General features: G+C 37.9%; 1 protein-coding gene across 1 annotated transcript in view; it reads right to left on the reverse strand.

The window, feature by feature from the left end:
* LOC121856058 (choline kinase alpha-like) overlaps positions 1-14,055 on the reverse strand; it is a 79,441-nt gene that overhangs the window by 11,726 nt on the left and 53,660 nt on the right. The gene's annotated exons all lie outside the window — the stretch shown is intronic.

Below are 14,055 nucleotides of genomic sequence, written 5' to 3' on the forward strand. Positions count from 1 at the left end.
TGTGCAGAACACAATACTGGATGTTAGCTTTCTGTATCAAGACATATGAGCAGTCATTATTTGGACCCATATTCTGGAACAGGGTGGTAATATCAACAATATAGTACCTATATTTTGCCAAGGCTTTCAACACTGTACCCCATGAAAGGCTGAAAATCAAACTGGAAGGGTACGGAATTCGAGTAAATGTCCTTGCGTGGATAGAAGACTTTCTACATGACCGCAAGCAGTGTGTGGTGATTAATGGCACGAAATCATCATCTGTACCTGTCACAAGCGGGGTACCACAGTGCAGTGTATTGGGCCCGCTGTTGTTTGTTTGTTTGTTTCATAAATGACATGCCTGAAGTGGTACACTCCTCCATACAAAAGTTTGCAGATGACGCCAAGTTATTTCGGGAAATCAAGAACCAAGCAGACTGTGAAGAGCTGCTGAAGGATCTCTGTGAGCTCCAAGAATGGTCAAAGAAATGGCTGCTGAGATTCAATGTCACGAAGTGTAAAAAGAAGCACCTGGGGCATACCAACGGTAAGGAGGCGTATCATATGTCCCAACAGGTTGAAGAAACTGCACTATTTGAGACTAAATGTGAGAAGGACCTAGGTGTGTATGTTGACAATGAGCTAAAGTTTTTGGAACAATCAGGCAAATAAATTATAAGGTCTTATAAGAAGGTCATTCAGATATCTAGACGATCGTTCCCTCATAACGATCTTCAAGAGAGAGGTGCTTCCCCATCTGGAGTACTGTCACCCCGTCTGGTCCCCGAGATATGCTAGCGACTGTCAGTTGGTTGAAAATGTTCAAAGGAGGGCCACCAGACTGGTGTCTGCACTTCGGCACCTCAACTACCCTGAGAGATTGGAGCGCCTGAACTAGCCTAGCTTATACTACAGACGAGCAAGGAGTGACCTAATTGAGGTGTACAAGCATCTCAAGGGGCACTACTCAGTCGAGAGTCCTTACTTGGAGCGGGCAGACGCTCGCCCCACAAGGGGTCACAGCTCAAGATTGAAGAAGCCGCAGGTACAGAAAACTGTGAGGGGTAACTTTTTCAGAGTGAGAGTTGTGAACTCTTGGAACAATCTGCCTGAAAGTGTTGTGACGGCACCGAGTGTGAGCTCTTTCAAGAACAGACTTGTCCAACACTGGAGCAGGTTCAGGTATATTCAGGAACCGGTGCATGCCCAGTACTTGCCAACAGTGCGTAACAGAGACGTGACCGATCGCCCAAGAGGCTAACGAGCCGATCAGTGGTGAAGAGTATAAAAGTAAGTAAAATTAAAATAAGTTAGTACTAACGACAATCTGTATACCATACTTTATGCTATATGTGCTATAAATATAGCAACATCAGCACACTACAGTGTACAGTATATCTTACTTGGATTTTACATAATTTTTATAAAATAATTACCGTATTTGCAGGCATATAAGACGCATCACCGCATAAGACGACACCCCTAATTTACAAGGATATTTTGTGGAATTTTTTTTTTAAATAAAATTACATTTTCATATAAATAATAACTAAATCCCGATATGAATTATAAAAAAAAAATAAAAATTACTGTAAAGAAAATGAAGAGCTCCTTGCGCAAAGAAGCTGCCTGGCTAATGAGTGGTAAACAACAGTCGGAGCTTGGCGGGCCTTTCGTTTTCACGCATCTGGAACAGGGAGAAAAACTTTCTCAAGTTTCATACAGCATTTTTGCATCCCTATTCAACATGAGCAAGAGAGTAAGTGATGGTAGTGTTGTTTCAAAACCAATATAAAGTGTACAAGATTAGCCGAGAAACTAGAAGTGTTAAAACGATATGAAATAGGTGAGAGGTCTGTGGATATTATATGGAGCAAGCAATAAAAAATTTTCTGAAGTGGATCCATTAACAGAACAAAGCATTAAAATTTAAATAAATGCAAATGACCTCTACATAAAGATGTATAATGAGAAAAGAAAGCAGCTGTGCAAGGTTCTTTCGACAGCTTTATTATTCGAAGGCCTAAACCATCAACTTCAGCTACACCATCAAATTCAGCATCATAAGAAGCTTCAACATCAACTTCAGGTTCAGTAACAGTTTCAGCAACAGTTTTATGGAAAGCTACAGCTTCGGCCATGTTGAACCTTATGACTTCGTCATCTGAGTAAAAACTCGCACAATATTCATTGGCTGTCCTTATGTTTTAGACTTTACCACCACTGGCGCGTAGAATTTTTGTTTTACATTCATAAATATTATTTAAAACATATATGAACAGTAAATAAGTGTTGCTTTCATATTCATATGTAGAGAAATGACGATATGTTTTCACATGTACACACTTACTGTTCATACGATGGCGTTCCCAATCGTCTCACTATATTTCTTTGCCATTAGGGGTTACCGGTAGCTACTTCCAGTGTTCCATTTATTAACATTAAATAACATTACTTAAAACATACATACAGGTATTCAATTTTTTAAAATTAAGTTCACTACAGCTACAACCAGGGTCTTATTTTCTTCAGTTTCTTATGTAGAACCATCGTCACTCACGAAAACAATGCCGTCTTGTCTCCTCGTGTGTGTTTTAATATTCTACGTATTATTAATGAATTACATTGTTCATTTCACATGCATAAACATCAATTCAATCAAATACATATTCAGTAATAAACAATATTGAATCTTTTGTACATATTCTTAAGATAAATGACTGTTTCCTTGAGTGCGCACGTATAAATTGGGTGTAAACACTGACAATAATGTCGTCTCTTTTCCTCTTGTGTGTTTTAATATTCTACATATTATTAACAAATTGTATTGTTCATTTCGCATATATAAATATTAATTCAAACAAATACATATTCAGTAACAAACAATAATGAATCTTTTGTATATATTCTTAAAAAGATAAATGACGCGGTATCCTTAAATGCACACGTACAGTGTATGTTGGCGTTCCCAATCCATCTCTATTTTTTCTTTGCTATTAGTGATTAGCTACTTCTATTGTTCCATTTATTAACATTAAATAACGTTACTTAAAACTAAGTTACAGTGCTTTATCGTGTGATTTCTGGGTCTTTAAGATGTCCAGGAGAGTTACTAAGCATGAGGATATTGCACAGGTGATTGGTTTATACAAGGCTAATCATAAAGTTACTGAAATAGTTGAATTAACCGGTGTGTGCCGCCGGTCAGTGTACCGATTCATCTCAGAGTTTGAGGCAAACAGCCAGGAAGAGTTGCCTACCCCTAAACCCAGGTCTGGGCGACCACGGCTTACGTCTCCTAGAACCAGGAAGGTGATTGCTAGGCAAGTTAATGCTAATCCTAAGCTCACGGCCCGGGAATTAAAGGAAGCTAACCCCGGACTCTTTGGTCACGTCTCCTTAAGGTCGGTGCAGCAGCTTCTTTATGACGATCTCGGTTATCGCGCCTACCGACCACGCCGTAAGCCCCTGCTGACTGCTGCCCAGAAGAAGAAGAAGTACAGTGTCTGGTCCCTTCAGGATTGGAGGAACGTCCTGTGGAGTGATGAAGCCACGTTTACAGTGAGTGGTTGTGGTCACGATAGGGTGTACCGCCGGCCAGACTCTGACCCGCTCGACCCCAGGTACACCGTCAAGACGGTCAAGTTGGTTGTGCTTGAAAAAACATTAAAGTTAACCAGGGTGTGTACTGAGCTTTTGTGACCTTCTGCCTGACCTGCTTTGAGAAAACACGCCTGTCGTGTTCATGCAGGACGGTGCCCCTGCCACACAGCCAAGTCGGTTACTCAGTGGTTGGAGGATTGCCAGGTTTCATATTTTAAGGGCCTGGCACTCGACATCAACCCTATTGAGAACCCGCCACGGACTCTACACCGTCCGTTCCTGCCCACCACAGCAATTAAGCAACTGTGGGCCAATTTCACCCCACAGCACCTGCAAAACCTTGCAGAGAGTGTTCCACAACGACTGAAAGAGGTGCTGAAGAGGAAGGGAAACACAACAAAATACTAAGAGGGGTGGGTGAGTGTTATTTTCATTTTTTTATTGCCTTAACATGACTTTTTTATTTTTTTCCCACGGTGTGCCTTAACCTTCCGCGTAGACTGTATATGTATGTATGTATATATATATATATATATATATATATATATATATATATATATATATATATATATATATATATATATATATATATATATATATATATATATATATATATATATATATATATATATATATATATATATATATATATATATATATATATATATATATATATATATATATATAGTAGTATTTCGCTTTTAACGCGTCAATAAAAAAACCCACAGGGTACTGTGTTAAGTGAAACCGCGCTTAAGTGGAATGTAAAACAGAACATATGGGATTAATTCCAATAGAAACTGGCCCGATCCCCAAACTCCACTTTTTCCCACACAATACCTATGTTCTAGTAAAAATAACATCTTAATTTTATGATGGTACATGCACACAATTAATACTTAAGAGAAATAGAGAAATACAGTCGCCAAGTTAATGTCCATTCAAATAATGGACTCAACTCCCTCCCCCTCTTCTCACACTACACTCACTGGCTCTTCCCTCTGAGAAATTTTGGGGGGAAAACCACTAAATTTTAATAAATAATTTCAAACTAAAGTTTGTGGATAACAGCAATTGACATTGCCGGATTCCCTTTGTAAGACCAGGAATATTTTGAATATAAATGTCATATATTTGCACAAAAGATAACAACATATTTACTCAGAGTAAACATTATATCTAAAAATTTTATGTCTAATGCAAAATATATGATGTTTATATTCAAAATGATCATCAAATTGTAAGAATTCCAGCAATGTAAATTATATTCTGGCCGGGTAATTTGTATGAATTTTTTGAGCTAAAACAAATATCTTCAGTTAATAAAAAAAAAATATTCTTCACACATGCCAGGTGGTCGGTCGCCGGTCCCTCCCTCCCCCCACCCCCCACCAACTGTCCTTACTAGATAAATGTGTGGGAATACCAGACTGTTTACCTTTTTAGTAATAAATAATAAATCAGACTAAAATTAAGATAATATAATTGACATTGCTGGATTCCTTGTAAGACCAGGAATATTTTGAATATAAATGTCATATATTTTGCACAAAAGATAACATATTTAATCAGAGTAAACGTTATATCTAAAATTTGTATGTCTAATGCAAAATCTATGATGTTTATATTCAAAATGATCATCAAATTGTAAGAATTCCAGCAATGTAAATTATATTCTGGCCGGATAATTTGTATGAATTTTATGAGCTAAATAAAAAAATTATACTTCACCCGCGTAAAGGGGTACACCCACCGCGGAATGTGAGCATCCTGGGTTCTGGCAGGGCACCGCATGGAAACGCGGAATGTGGGACCGCGTAAAGTGAGGGTTGACTGTATATATATATATATATATATATATATATATATATATATATATATATATATATATATATATATATATATATATATATATATATATATATATATATATATATATATATATATATATATATATATATATATATATATATATATAGTAGTACCCTCGCTAACGTGGTCAATAAAACCTACAGGTACTGTGTTAAGTGAAACTCACAGTGAACAACAACAGAACATAAGTGGGATTAATTCCACAGAAACTGGCCCGATCTCAACTCCCACTTTTTCCGACACAATACCTATGTTCTACTAAAATAACATCTTAATTTTTATAATGCTATAATACACAATTAATACTTAAGAGAAATAGAGAAATACAGTCGCCAAGGAATGTCCATTCAAATAATGGATTCAACTCCTCACACTACACCACTGGCTCTAGGCCTGGAGAAATTGGGGAGAAACCACTAAATTTTAATAAATAATACCTCAAACTAAAGTTAGGATAATATAATTGACATTGCTGGATTCCTTGTAAGACCAGGAATATTTTGAATATAAATGTCATATATTTTGCACAAAAGATAACATATTTACTCAGAATAAACATTATATCTAAAATTTTTATGTCTAATGCAAAATCTATGATGTTTATATTCAAAATGATCATCAAATTGTAAGAATTCCAGCAATGTAAATTATATTCTGGCCGGGTAATTTGTATGAATTTTATGAGCTAAAACAAATATCTTCAGTTAATAAAAAAATAAATAAATATTCTTCACACCCTGATGCCAGGTGGTCAGTCGCCGGTCCCTCCCTCCCTACCAGATGAATGTGTGGGAATACCAGACTGTTTACCTTTTTAGTAATAAATAATAAATCAGACTAAAGTTAGGATAATATAATTGACATTGCTTGATTCCTTGTAAGACCAGGAATATTTTGAATATAAATGTCATATATTTTGCACAAGAGATAACATATTTACTCAGAGTAAACATTATATCTAAAATTTGCATGTCTAATGCAAAATCTATGATGTTTATATTCAAAATGATCATCAAATTGTAAGAATTCCAGCAATGTAAATTATATTCTGGCCAGATAATTTGTATGAATTTTATGAGCTAAATAAAAAAATTATACTTCACCCGTGTAAAGGGGTACACCCACCGCGGAATGTGAGCATCCTGGGTTCTGGCAGGGCACCGTGGAAACGTGAAACCATGAATGCATCACAGAAAGTTTAGGTTGATTGTATATATATATATATATATATATATATATATATATATATATATATATATATATATATATATATATATATATATATATATATATATATATATATATATATATATATATACATTATTAGTAGTACCGCTTAACGCTGTCAATAAAACCTACAGGGTACCGCAGTTAAGTGAAAAACTGCTGCTTATGAACAACAGAACATAAGGGATTAATTCCAATAGTAGAAACTGGCTCCGATCCCCAAACTCCACTTTTTCCAACACAATACCTATGTTCTAGTAAAAATAACATCTTAATTTTATGATGGTACATGCACACAATTAATACTTAAGAGAAATAGAGAAATACAGTCGCCAAGTTAATGTCCATTCAAATAATGGACTCAACTCCCTCCCCCTCTTCTCACACTACACTCACTGGCTCTTCCCTCTGAGAAATTTTGGGGGGAAAACCACTAAATTTTAATAAATAATACCTCAAACTAAAGTTAGGATAATACAATTGACATTGCTGGATTCCTTGTAAGACCAGGAATATTTTGAATATAAATGTCATATATTTTGCACAAAAGATAACATATTTACTCAGAGTAAACATTATACCTAAAAATTTTATGTCTAATGCAAAATATATGATGTTTATATTCAAAATGATCATCAAATTGTAAGAATTCCAGCAATGTAAATTATATTCTGGCCGGGTAATTTGTATGAATTTTATGAGCTAAAACAAATATCTTCAGTTAATAAAAAATAAAAATATTCTTCACACATGCCAGGTGGTCGGTCGCCCGTCCCTCCCTCCCCCCCACCAACCCTCCCTACCAGATAAATGTGTGGGAGTACTAGACTGGTTACCTTTTTAGTAATAAATAATAAATCAGACTAAAGTTAGGATAATATAATTGACATTGCTGGATTCCTTGTAAGACCAGGAATATTTTGAATATAAATGTCATATATTTTGCACAAAAGATAACATATTTACTCAGAGTGAACATTATATCTAAAAATTTTATGTCTAATGCAAAATATATGATGTTTATATTCAAAATGATCATCAAATTGTAAGAATTCCAGCAATGTAAATTATATTCTGGCTGGGTAATTTGTATGAATTTTATGAGCTAAAATAAAAATCTTCAGTTAATAAAAAAAAAATATTCTTCACACGGTGGTGGTGCCCCTCCTCCCCCCACCAACCCCCTACCAGATAAATGTGGGAGTACTAGACTGTTACCTTTTAGTAATAAATAATAAATCAGACTAAAGTTAGATAATATAATTGACATTGCTGGATTCCTTTAAGACAGGAATATTTTGAATATAAATGTCATATTTTGCACAAAAAGATAACATATTTACTCAGAGTAAACATTATATCTAAAATTTGTATGTCTAATGCAAAATCTATGATGTTTATATTCAAAATGATCATCAAATTGTAAGAATTCCAGCAATGTAAATTATATTCTGGCCGGATAATTTGTATGAATTTTATGAGCTAAATAAAAATTATACTTCACCCAAGAAAGGGTACACCCACCGCAGAATGAGCATCCTGGGTTCTGGCAGGGCAACGTTAAGAACGGGAAACGCGGAATGTGGGACCGCGTGATAGTGAGTTGACTGTATACCAGATATATACATGCATCATGTGTTGTTCCTGTCGCCACCAATGTGGTATATCTATGTGAGTACCTATTTATGTCCATCAGTATTTGCTTCGTTACATTTAAGTAATTCAGTATTGTTTCACGTTAGTTAATTTCAGTGTTAGTTTTTATATGTTTATGCAGTGTTAACGTAATCCAATGCTTTATTTTTATTCTTTTGATGTTTCGATGTTCAGTATCATTTGTGTCTTAAAAGTCTCAATGGTGAATCAATTTGTTGTGACAGCCTACGAGGCTCTTTATTGTGTTAATATTTAATTAATTAAATTCTTAAAGGTTTACTTTATTTATTTTTATTCCCTTTTAATTTACTTCACATTTTTGTTTGGTTACGCCTAGAACCTGCATATTTAAGTAAATTAAGAGACGGCGTAACAGTTTTGGCGACCTTGCCAGGATTCACTAACGACCTTTTGACACTTGCGATATTCTTTTGTTTTATATATATATTTTTTTTATTAACTAGCCATCATGGTTATCATTACCCAAGATGATGTGGCTGCATTTATATCAGGTAGTCCCTCCGTTGAGGAAATTTCAAAATTAAGTGCACATGAATTAAGATTAATTTGCGGGTATTATGGTATGGAAATTTCTAGCAGCGCCAGTAAGGTAAAATTGTTTAACGCGGTAAGTAGTCAGCCGTTAGGAGATAGTGTTGATGTTAGTTTAAGAGAAGACCACGGTGAAGCTAGTCAAATTAATGTAGTTGAGTCACGGTCAGTGACTGATGAATTACGCCTTCTCGAGTCACAAATAAAATTGAAAGAGACCGAAGCTATAGCGAGAAGAATTGAAATACGTCAGGCGGAGGCTGAAGCTAAGGCGAAAGAGGTTGGAATACGTCAGGCGGAAGCTGAAGCTATAGAGAAAGTAGCTGAAGCTAAAGCGTAAGAATCAGATTCAAAAAACTTGCGACTGCGTATACAGCTCGGTCAGAGTAACCCTTCTAGCACCGATGGCCTCACCCCCAGATCTAGTTTTCCTCATTTCGATCCAGCACGTGCTGCTAGGCTAATGCCCACGTTTTCAGAGGAAACAGTTGATGAGTTTTTCATTGCTTTCGAGAGACTTGCTACCACTTTAAAGTGGCCTATAGAGTTTTGGCCCATTTTGCTTCAGCAGGCATTTACAGGTAAGGCTCTGTGTGTTTTTTCGTCTCTTACAGACAGTGATGCTAAGGATTACTTGTGTATTAAGGAGGAAGTTTTAAAGGCTTATGCCCTTGTTCCTGAAGCGTACAGACAACGCTTTCGTGGCCTCCGTAAGAAGGCAGAGCAGACCCACCTTGAATTTGCTAGGAGTAAAAGAGAGGTATTCTCAAAGTGGTTACACTCCAAGGAAGTGAGTGATTTTGACTCCCTGATTGAGTTAATGCTCACAGAGGAATTTCTGAGAACCATCGACGAAGAGGTTACCTTATACTTATTAGATAGGGAATTTAGTACTATTGAAGAGGCTGTTAAGCATGCTGATGGATATGTTTTGAGGCATGGTAGGACTAACAAAGATGTTATGCCCCCAAAGGTTCAAAGGACTTTTAATCCCTCTCTCCACTGAGCGAGACAAGGGAATATTAACAATAGTAATTTTGCGCATGACAGGAGGAACTGGACGCGTTCGCCACCTAATAGGGCGTCCAAATTTTCTACATACCCTTGTAGTTACTGTGGAAAGCCAGGTCACAAGACAGAGGTTTGTTGGACAAGGCTGCAGCTAAATACGGGCAAACCAGCTATGATTGTGACTGAAGAGACTAGTACGTCACCAGTCGGAGTGATGGCTCATTTGAGTAAGGCTGACAGCATGCCAATTGGGTTGGTTTTCACAAAAGGTGAAGTACGAGAGAGTGCAGTTTCAGTTCTCGCCTCACAAGATTTTGATCCTTTCCAGGAGAGTTTTGCGAAGGACCCAGAAGTTGGTACCTTTCGTCCCTTTTTGTCACAAGGCACGGTAGAAGTTGATAGTGTCGAAACACCAGTCACTATTTTGAGAGACTCGGGTTGTCTCCAAACTCTCATCAAAGAGAGTGTTGTTGCGGCGAGGAAGACCGACACTTACGTCGTTTTGGGATCCCTTTGGGGTCAAGGTGTAGCTCCATTGGTTTTAGTACGTGTCAAGTCTTCTTGTTTTTCAGGGATAGCTACCATAGCCTGAGTGCACGAGCTGCTTGTTGCTGGAGTGGACCTCATACTCGGTAACGATTTGGCGGGAGGTCAAATGGGGAACGTAACCCCACCTCCTGTGCTGCGGGAAAAACCAGAGTCTACAGCAGAGCGGCAACAACTTGAAGATGATATGCCCGGTGTTTCGCCTTTGTGTGCTGTGACTCGTTCTATGTCAATGACTTATGATCATAATGTAACTCCTGTTGTAGACGATTCACTTTCCTTAGAAGGACTTTTTGCTAACCCAATTGCTCCCCAAGACATTTCTTCCGCAGTTAATGCTGTGACCGGGAGAGTTGCTTTAATAGCTGCGCAAGAGCAAGACGATTCATTACGGCTCTTGTTTGATTCTGCCAATGATTCAGGCCATACCACGAGATATTTCAGTCAAGACGGTGTTTTGTGCCGCCGCTGGCTCCCACCAACTATGTCAGAGGAAGACGCGGACTGGGCGTCTGTCACTCAAATAGTTATCCCACACACTTACAGACAACATGTTCTAGCTCTGGCCCATGACGGTCACTTTTCTGGACATCAAGGTGTCCGAAAGACGTTCAACAGGCTGGCCAGAAAGTTCTATTGGCCAGGTATGAGGAGAGATGTCACTATATATTGTAAGTACTGTCATTTTTGTCAAGAGGTAGGCAAAGCCAATCAGGCTATTCCACCTTTTCCACTTGTAAGAGTACCTCACATACCTGAGCCCTTTACAACAGTACAGTGTGACATTGTAGGCCCTCTGCCTAAAACTTCTAGTGGGTTTAAATATTTATTTACAGTCATTGATACCTCCACTAGGTACTTGCATGCTGTACCTCTTAGGAAAGTTACTGCTAGGGCCCTATATCATCCATTTTGTTTCTCTTACTTCTGCTGTTCGCTCATCCAGTAAGAGGTCCTTTGTACATAGCTAGAGATAGATTGTTAGGTAGTAGTGAAGAGAGCATTAATGTATTAAGTTTAGTTGGAGATGTTAAAGAGGAGCTTCTAAATTGTTGGAGCCTTGCCACAGACCATTTACAGCAGTCACAGTCCAAGACCAAGACATGGTACGACAAGCATGCCAGACACAGAGAGTTCCAGATAGATCAAGTACTCAATCTCTTGCCGAGACACGGACAGCCGCTCCATGCGAAGTTCAGTGGGCCATATAGAGTGGTGAAGAAGGTAAGCCCCACGAATTATACTATCTCTACCCCTGACAGGCGCCGACTACAGTGCTTATGTCACGTCAACACCATCAAGCTGTACCACACACGCCCAGCACCCCCATTTGTTGCTGATGATCCAGTTCCCATGTGTGCCGTTGACACTTTCTGGGTAGATGGTGAGAAAGAAGAGGAAAGAGAAGGGGCAAGTCCACTCGCCCTGTCATCAGTCAGGATTTGGCAGTCCAACTCCGTGGAATTGCAGGGGAAGCTACAGCGTCTACCGGGACACCAGAGGGCTGACGTGCTGGCCGCCATCCAACAACATCCTCTTGTCTTCCAAGACAGGCCTGGCTGTACCACTGCCGTGGTGCATGATGTTGTTGGTTCTGCTAAGCCTATCAAGCAGGCTCCCTACCAGTCACTCTAGTACCAAAGAAGGACGGCACTCTTCGATTCTGCATCGACTTCCGCACGGTCAACGCCGTCATCAGCAAGGACAGCTTCCCTCTACCAAGAGTCGACGACTGCATCGAAGCAATCGGGAACGCCAAGTTCCTCTCTAAGATTGATTGCCTTCGAGGGTTTTGGCAAGTACCATTGACCCGTCGTGTTAAAGACATCTCCAGTTTTGTAACATTAGGTAAAACCTATAAATTTAATGTTATGCCTTTCGGGCTTTGCAATGCCCCTGCTACCTTTTAAAGGCTGATGTCACAAGTCACGGCCCATTGGCCTGGTTGTGTAGTATATTTAGATGATGATGTAATTTTTTCTGACACTTAGTCGGACCATTTATGTCAGCTAGATGCTCTCTTCACTGAGTTAGAAAATGTAGGACTTGTTATAAACTTTGCTACGTCAGAATTTGTTTGTGCTCAACTTTTGTATCTGGACATGTAATTGGGTTGGAAACTTGCTCCTCCCACAGCAAGGTGTGACACAATTTCTCAGACACCTGTTCCATGTAACAAACGACAAGTCCGTAGATTTTTGGGTTGTGTGGGCTATTACCAGAGATATATTTGTCATTTTGTTGAGTTGGCACTACCCCTTACTGATTTGTTGAAGAAGGGTAATATATTTTTGTTGGACTTCAAGGTGTCAGGATTCTTTTTAAAACTTGGAAAATGTATTATGCTTATATCCTTTTTGAGAGCCCTAATTTTTCTAAGCCTTTCAAGCTAGCCTGTGATGCTAGTGATCTGTTATCTAGACCCACTGAATGAACACTTATGTCATATCAAAATTTGTGCAAGCAAAATTTTATTTTATGGGGGGAAGTGTTACGACCGTGTCGTATTTTTCTATTTTTTTTTTATGTAACATGCTTCCATGTTCCTTATTATTCCTGTAATGATGTGTTGTATTTACTATTATATAATCTAGTCACCTTAACCCTGTGCTGTTCAGGTTTTAACTGTTATTATTTGTTCAAACCCATTTTGTATTGTAACCAGCATTCTTTGTTCTCTAACGACCATCTGCATCGTTAAACGACCCACCGGCGGGTCGCGTGGCGGGAACCGACCTTATATATAGGACCCACCAACTGACGGAGTTAGTTCAGTCTTCTTGTCATACAGTCCACATCCTTTGAGTGACACTCGTCACCTGTTACTTATACTTAATTTATTTGTGTTGTTCCTGTCGCCACCAATGTGGTATATCTATGTGAGTACCTATTTATGTCTCTATTTATGTCCATCAGTATTTGCTTCGTTACATTTAAGTAATTCACTGTTGTTTCACGTTAGTTAATTTCAGTGTTAGTTTTTATATGTTTATGCAGTGTTAACGTAATCCAATGCTATATTTTTATTCTTTTGATGTTTCGATGTTTAGTATCATTTGTGTCTTAAAAGTCTCGATGGTGAATCAATTTGTTGTGACAGCCTACGAGGCTCTTTATTGTGGTAATATTTAATTAATTAAATTCTTAAAGGTTTACTTTATTTTTATTCCCTTTTAATTTACTTCACATTTTTGTTTGGTTACGCCTAGAACCTGGATATTTAAGTAAATTAAGAGACGGCGTAACAATATATATATATATATATATATATATATATATATATATATATATATATATATATATATATATACACAGTTGTACCCCACTTAACGCGGTCAATAGAACCCAGAGGGTCCCGTGTTAAGTGAAATCCGCGTTAAGTGAACAACAGAACATATGGGATTAATTCCAATAGAAACCGGCCCGACCCCCAAACTCCACTTTTTGAAGACACATAACTATGTTGTAGTAAAAATAACATCTTAATTTTATGATGGTACATGCACACAATTAATACTTAAGAGAAATAGAGAAATACAGTCGCCAAGTTAATGTCCATTCAAATAATGGACTCAACTCCCTCCCCCTCTCACACTACACTGCCGG

Source organism: Homarus americanus, unplaced genomic scaffold (assembly GCF_018991925.1).
Source record: "Homarus americanus isolate GMGI-L3 unplaced genomic scaffold, GMGI_Hamer_2.0 scaffold11628, whole genome shotgun sequence".
NCBI lineage: Eukaryota > Metazoa > Arthropoda > Malacostraca > Decapoda > Nephropidae > Homarus > Homarus americanus.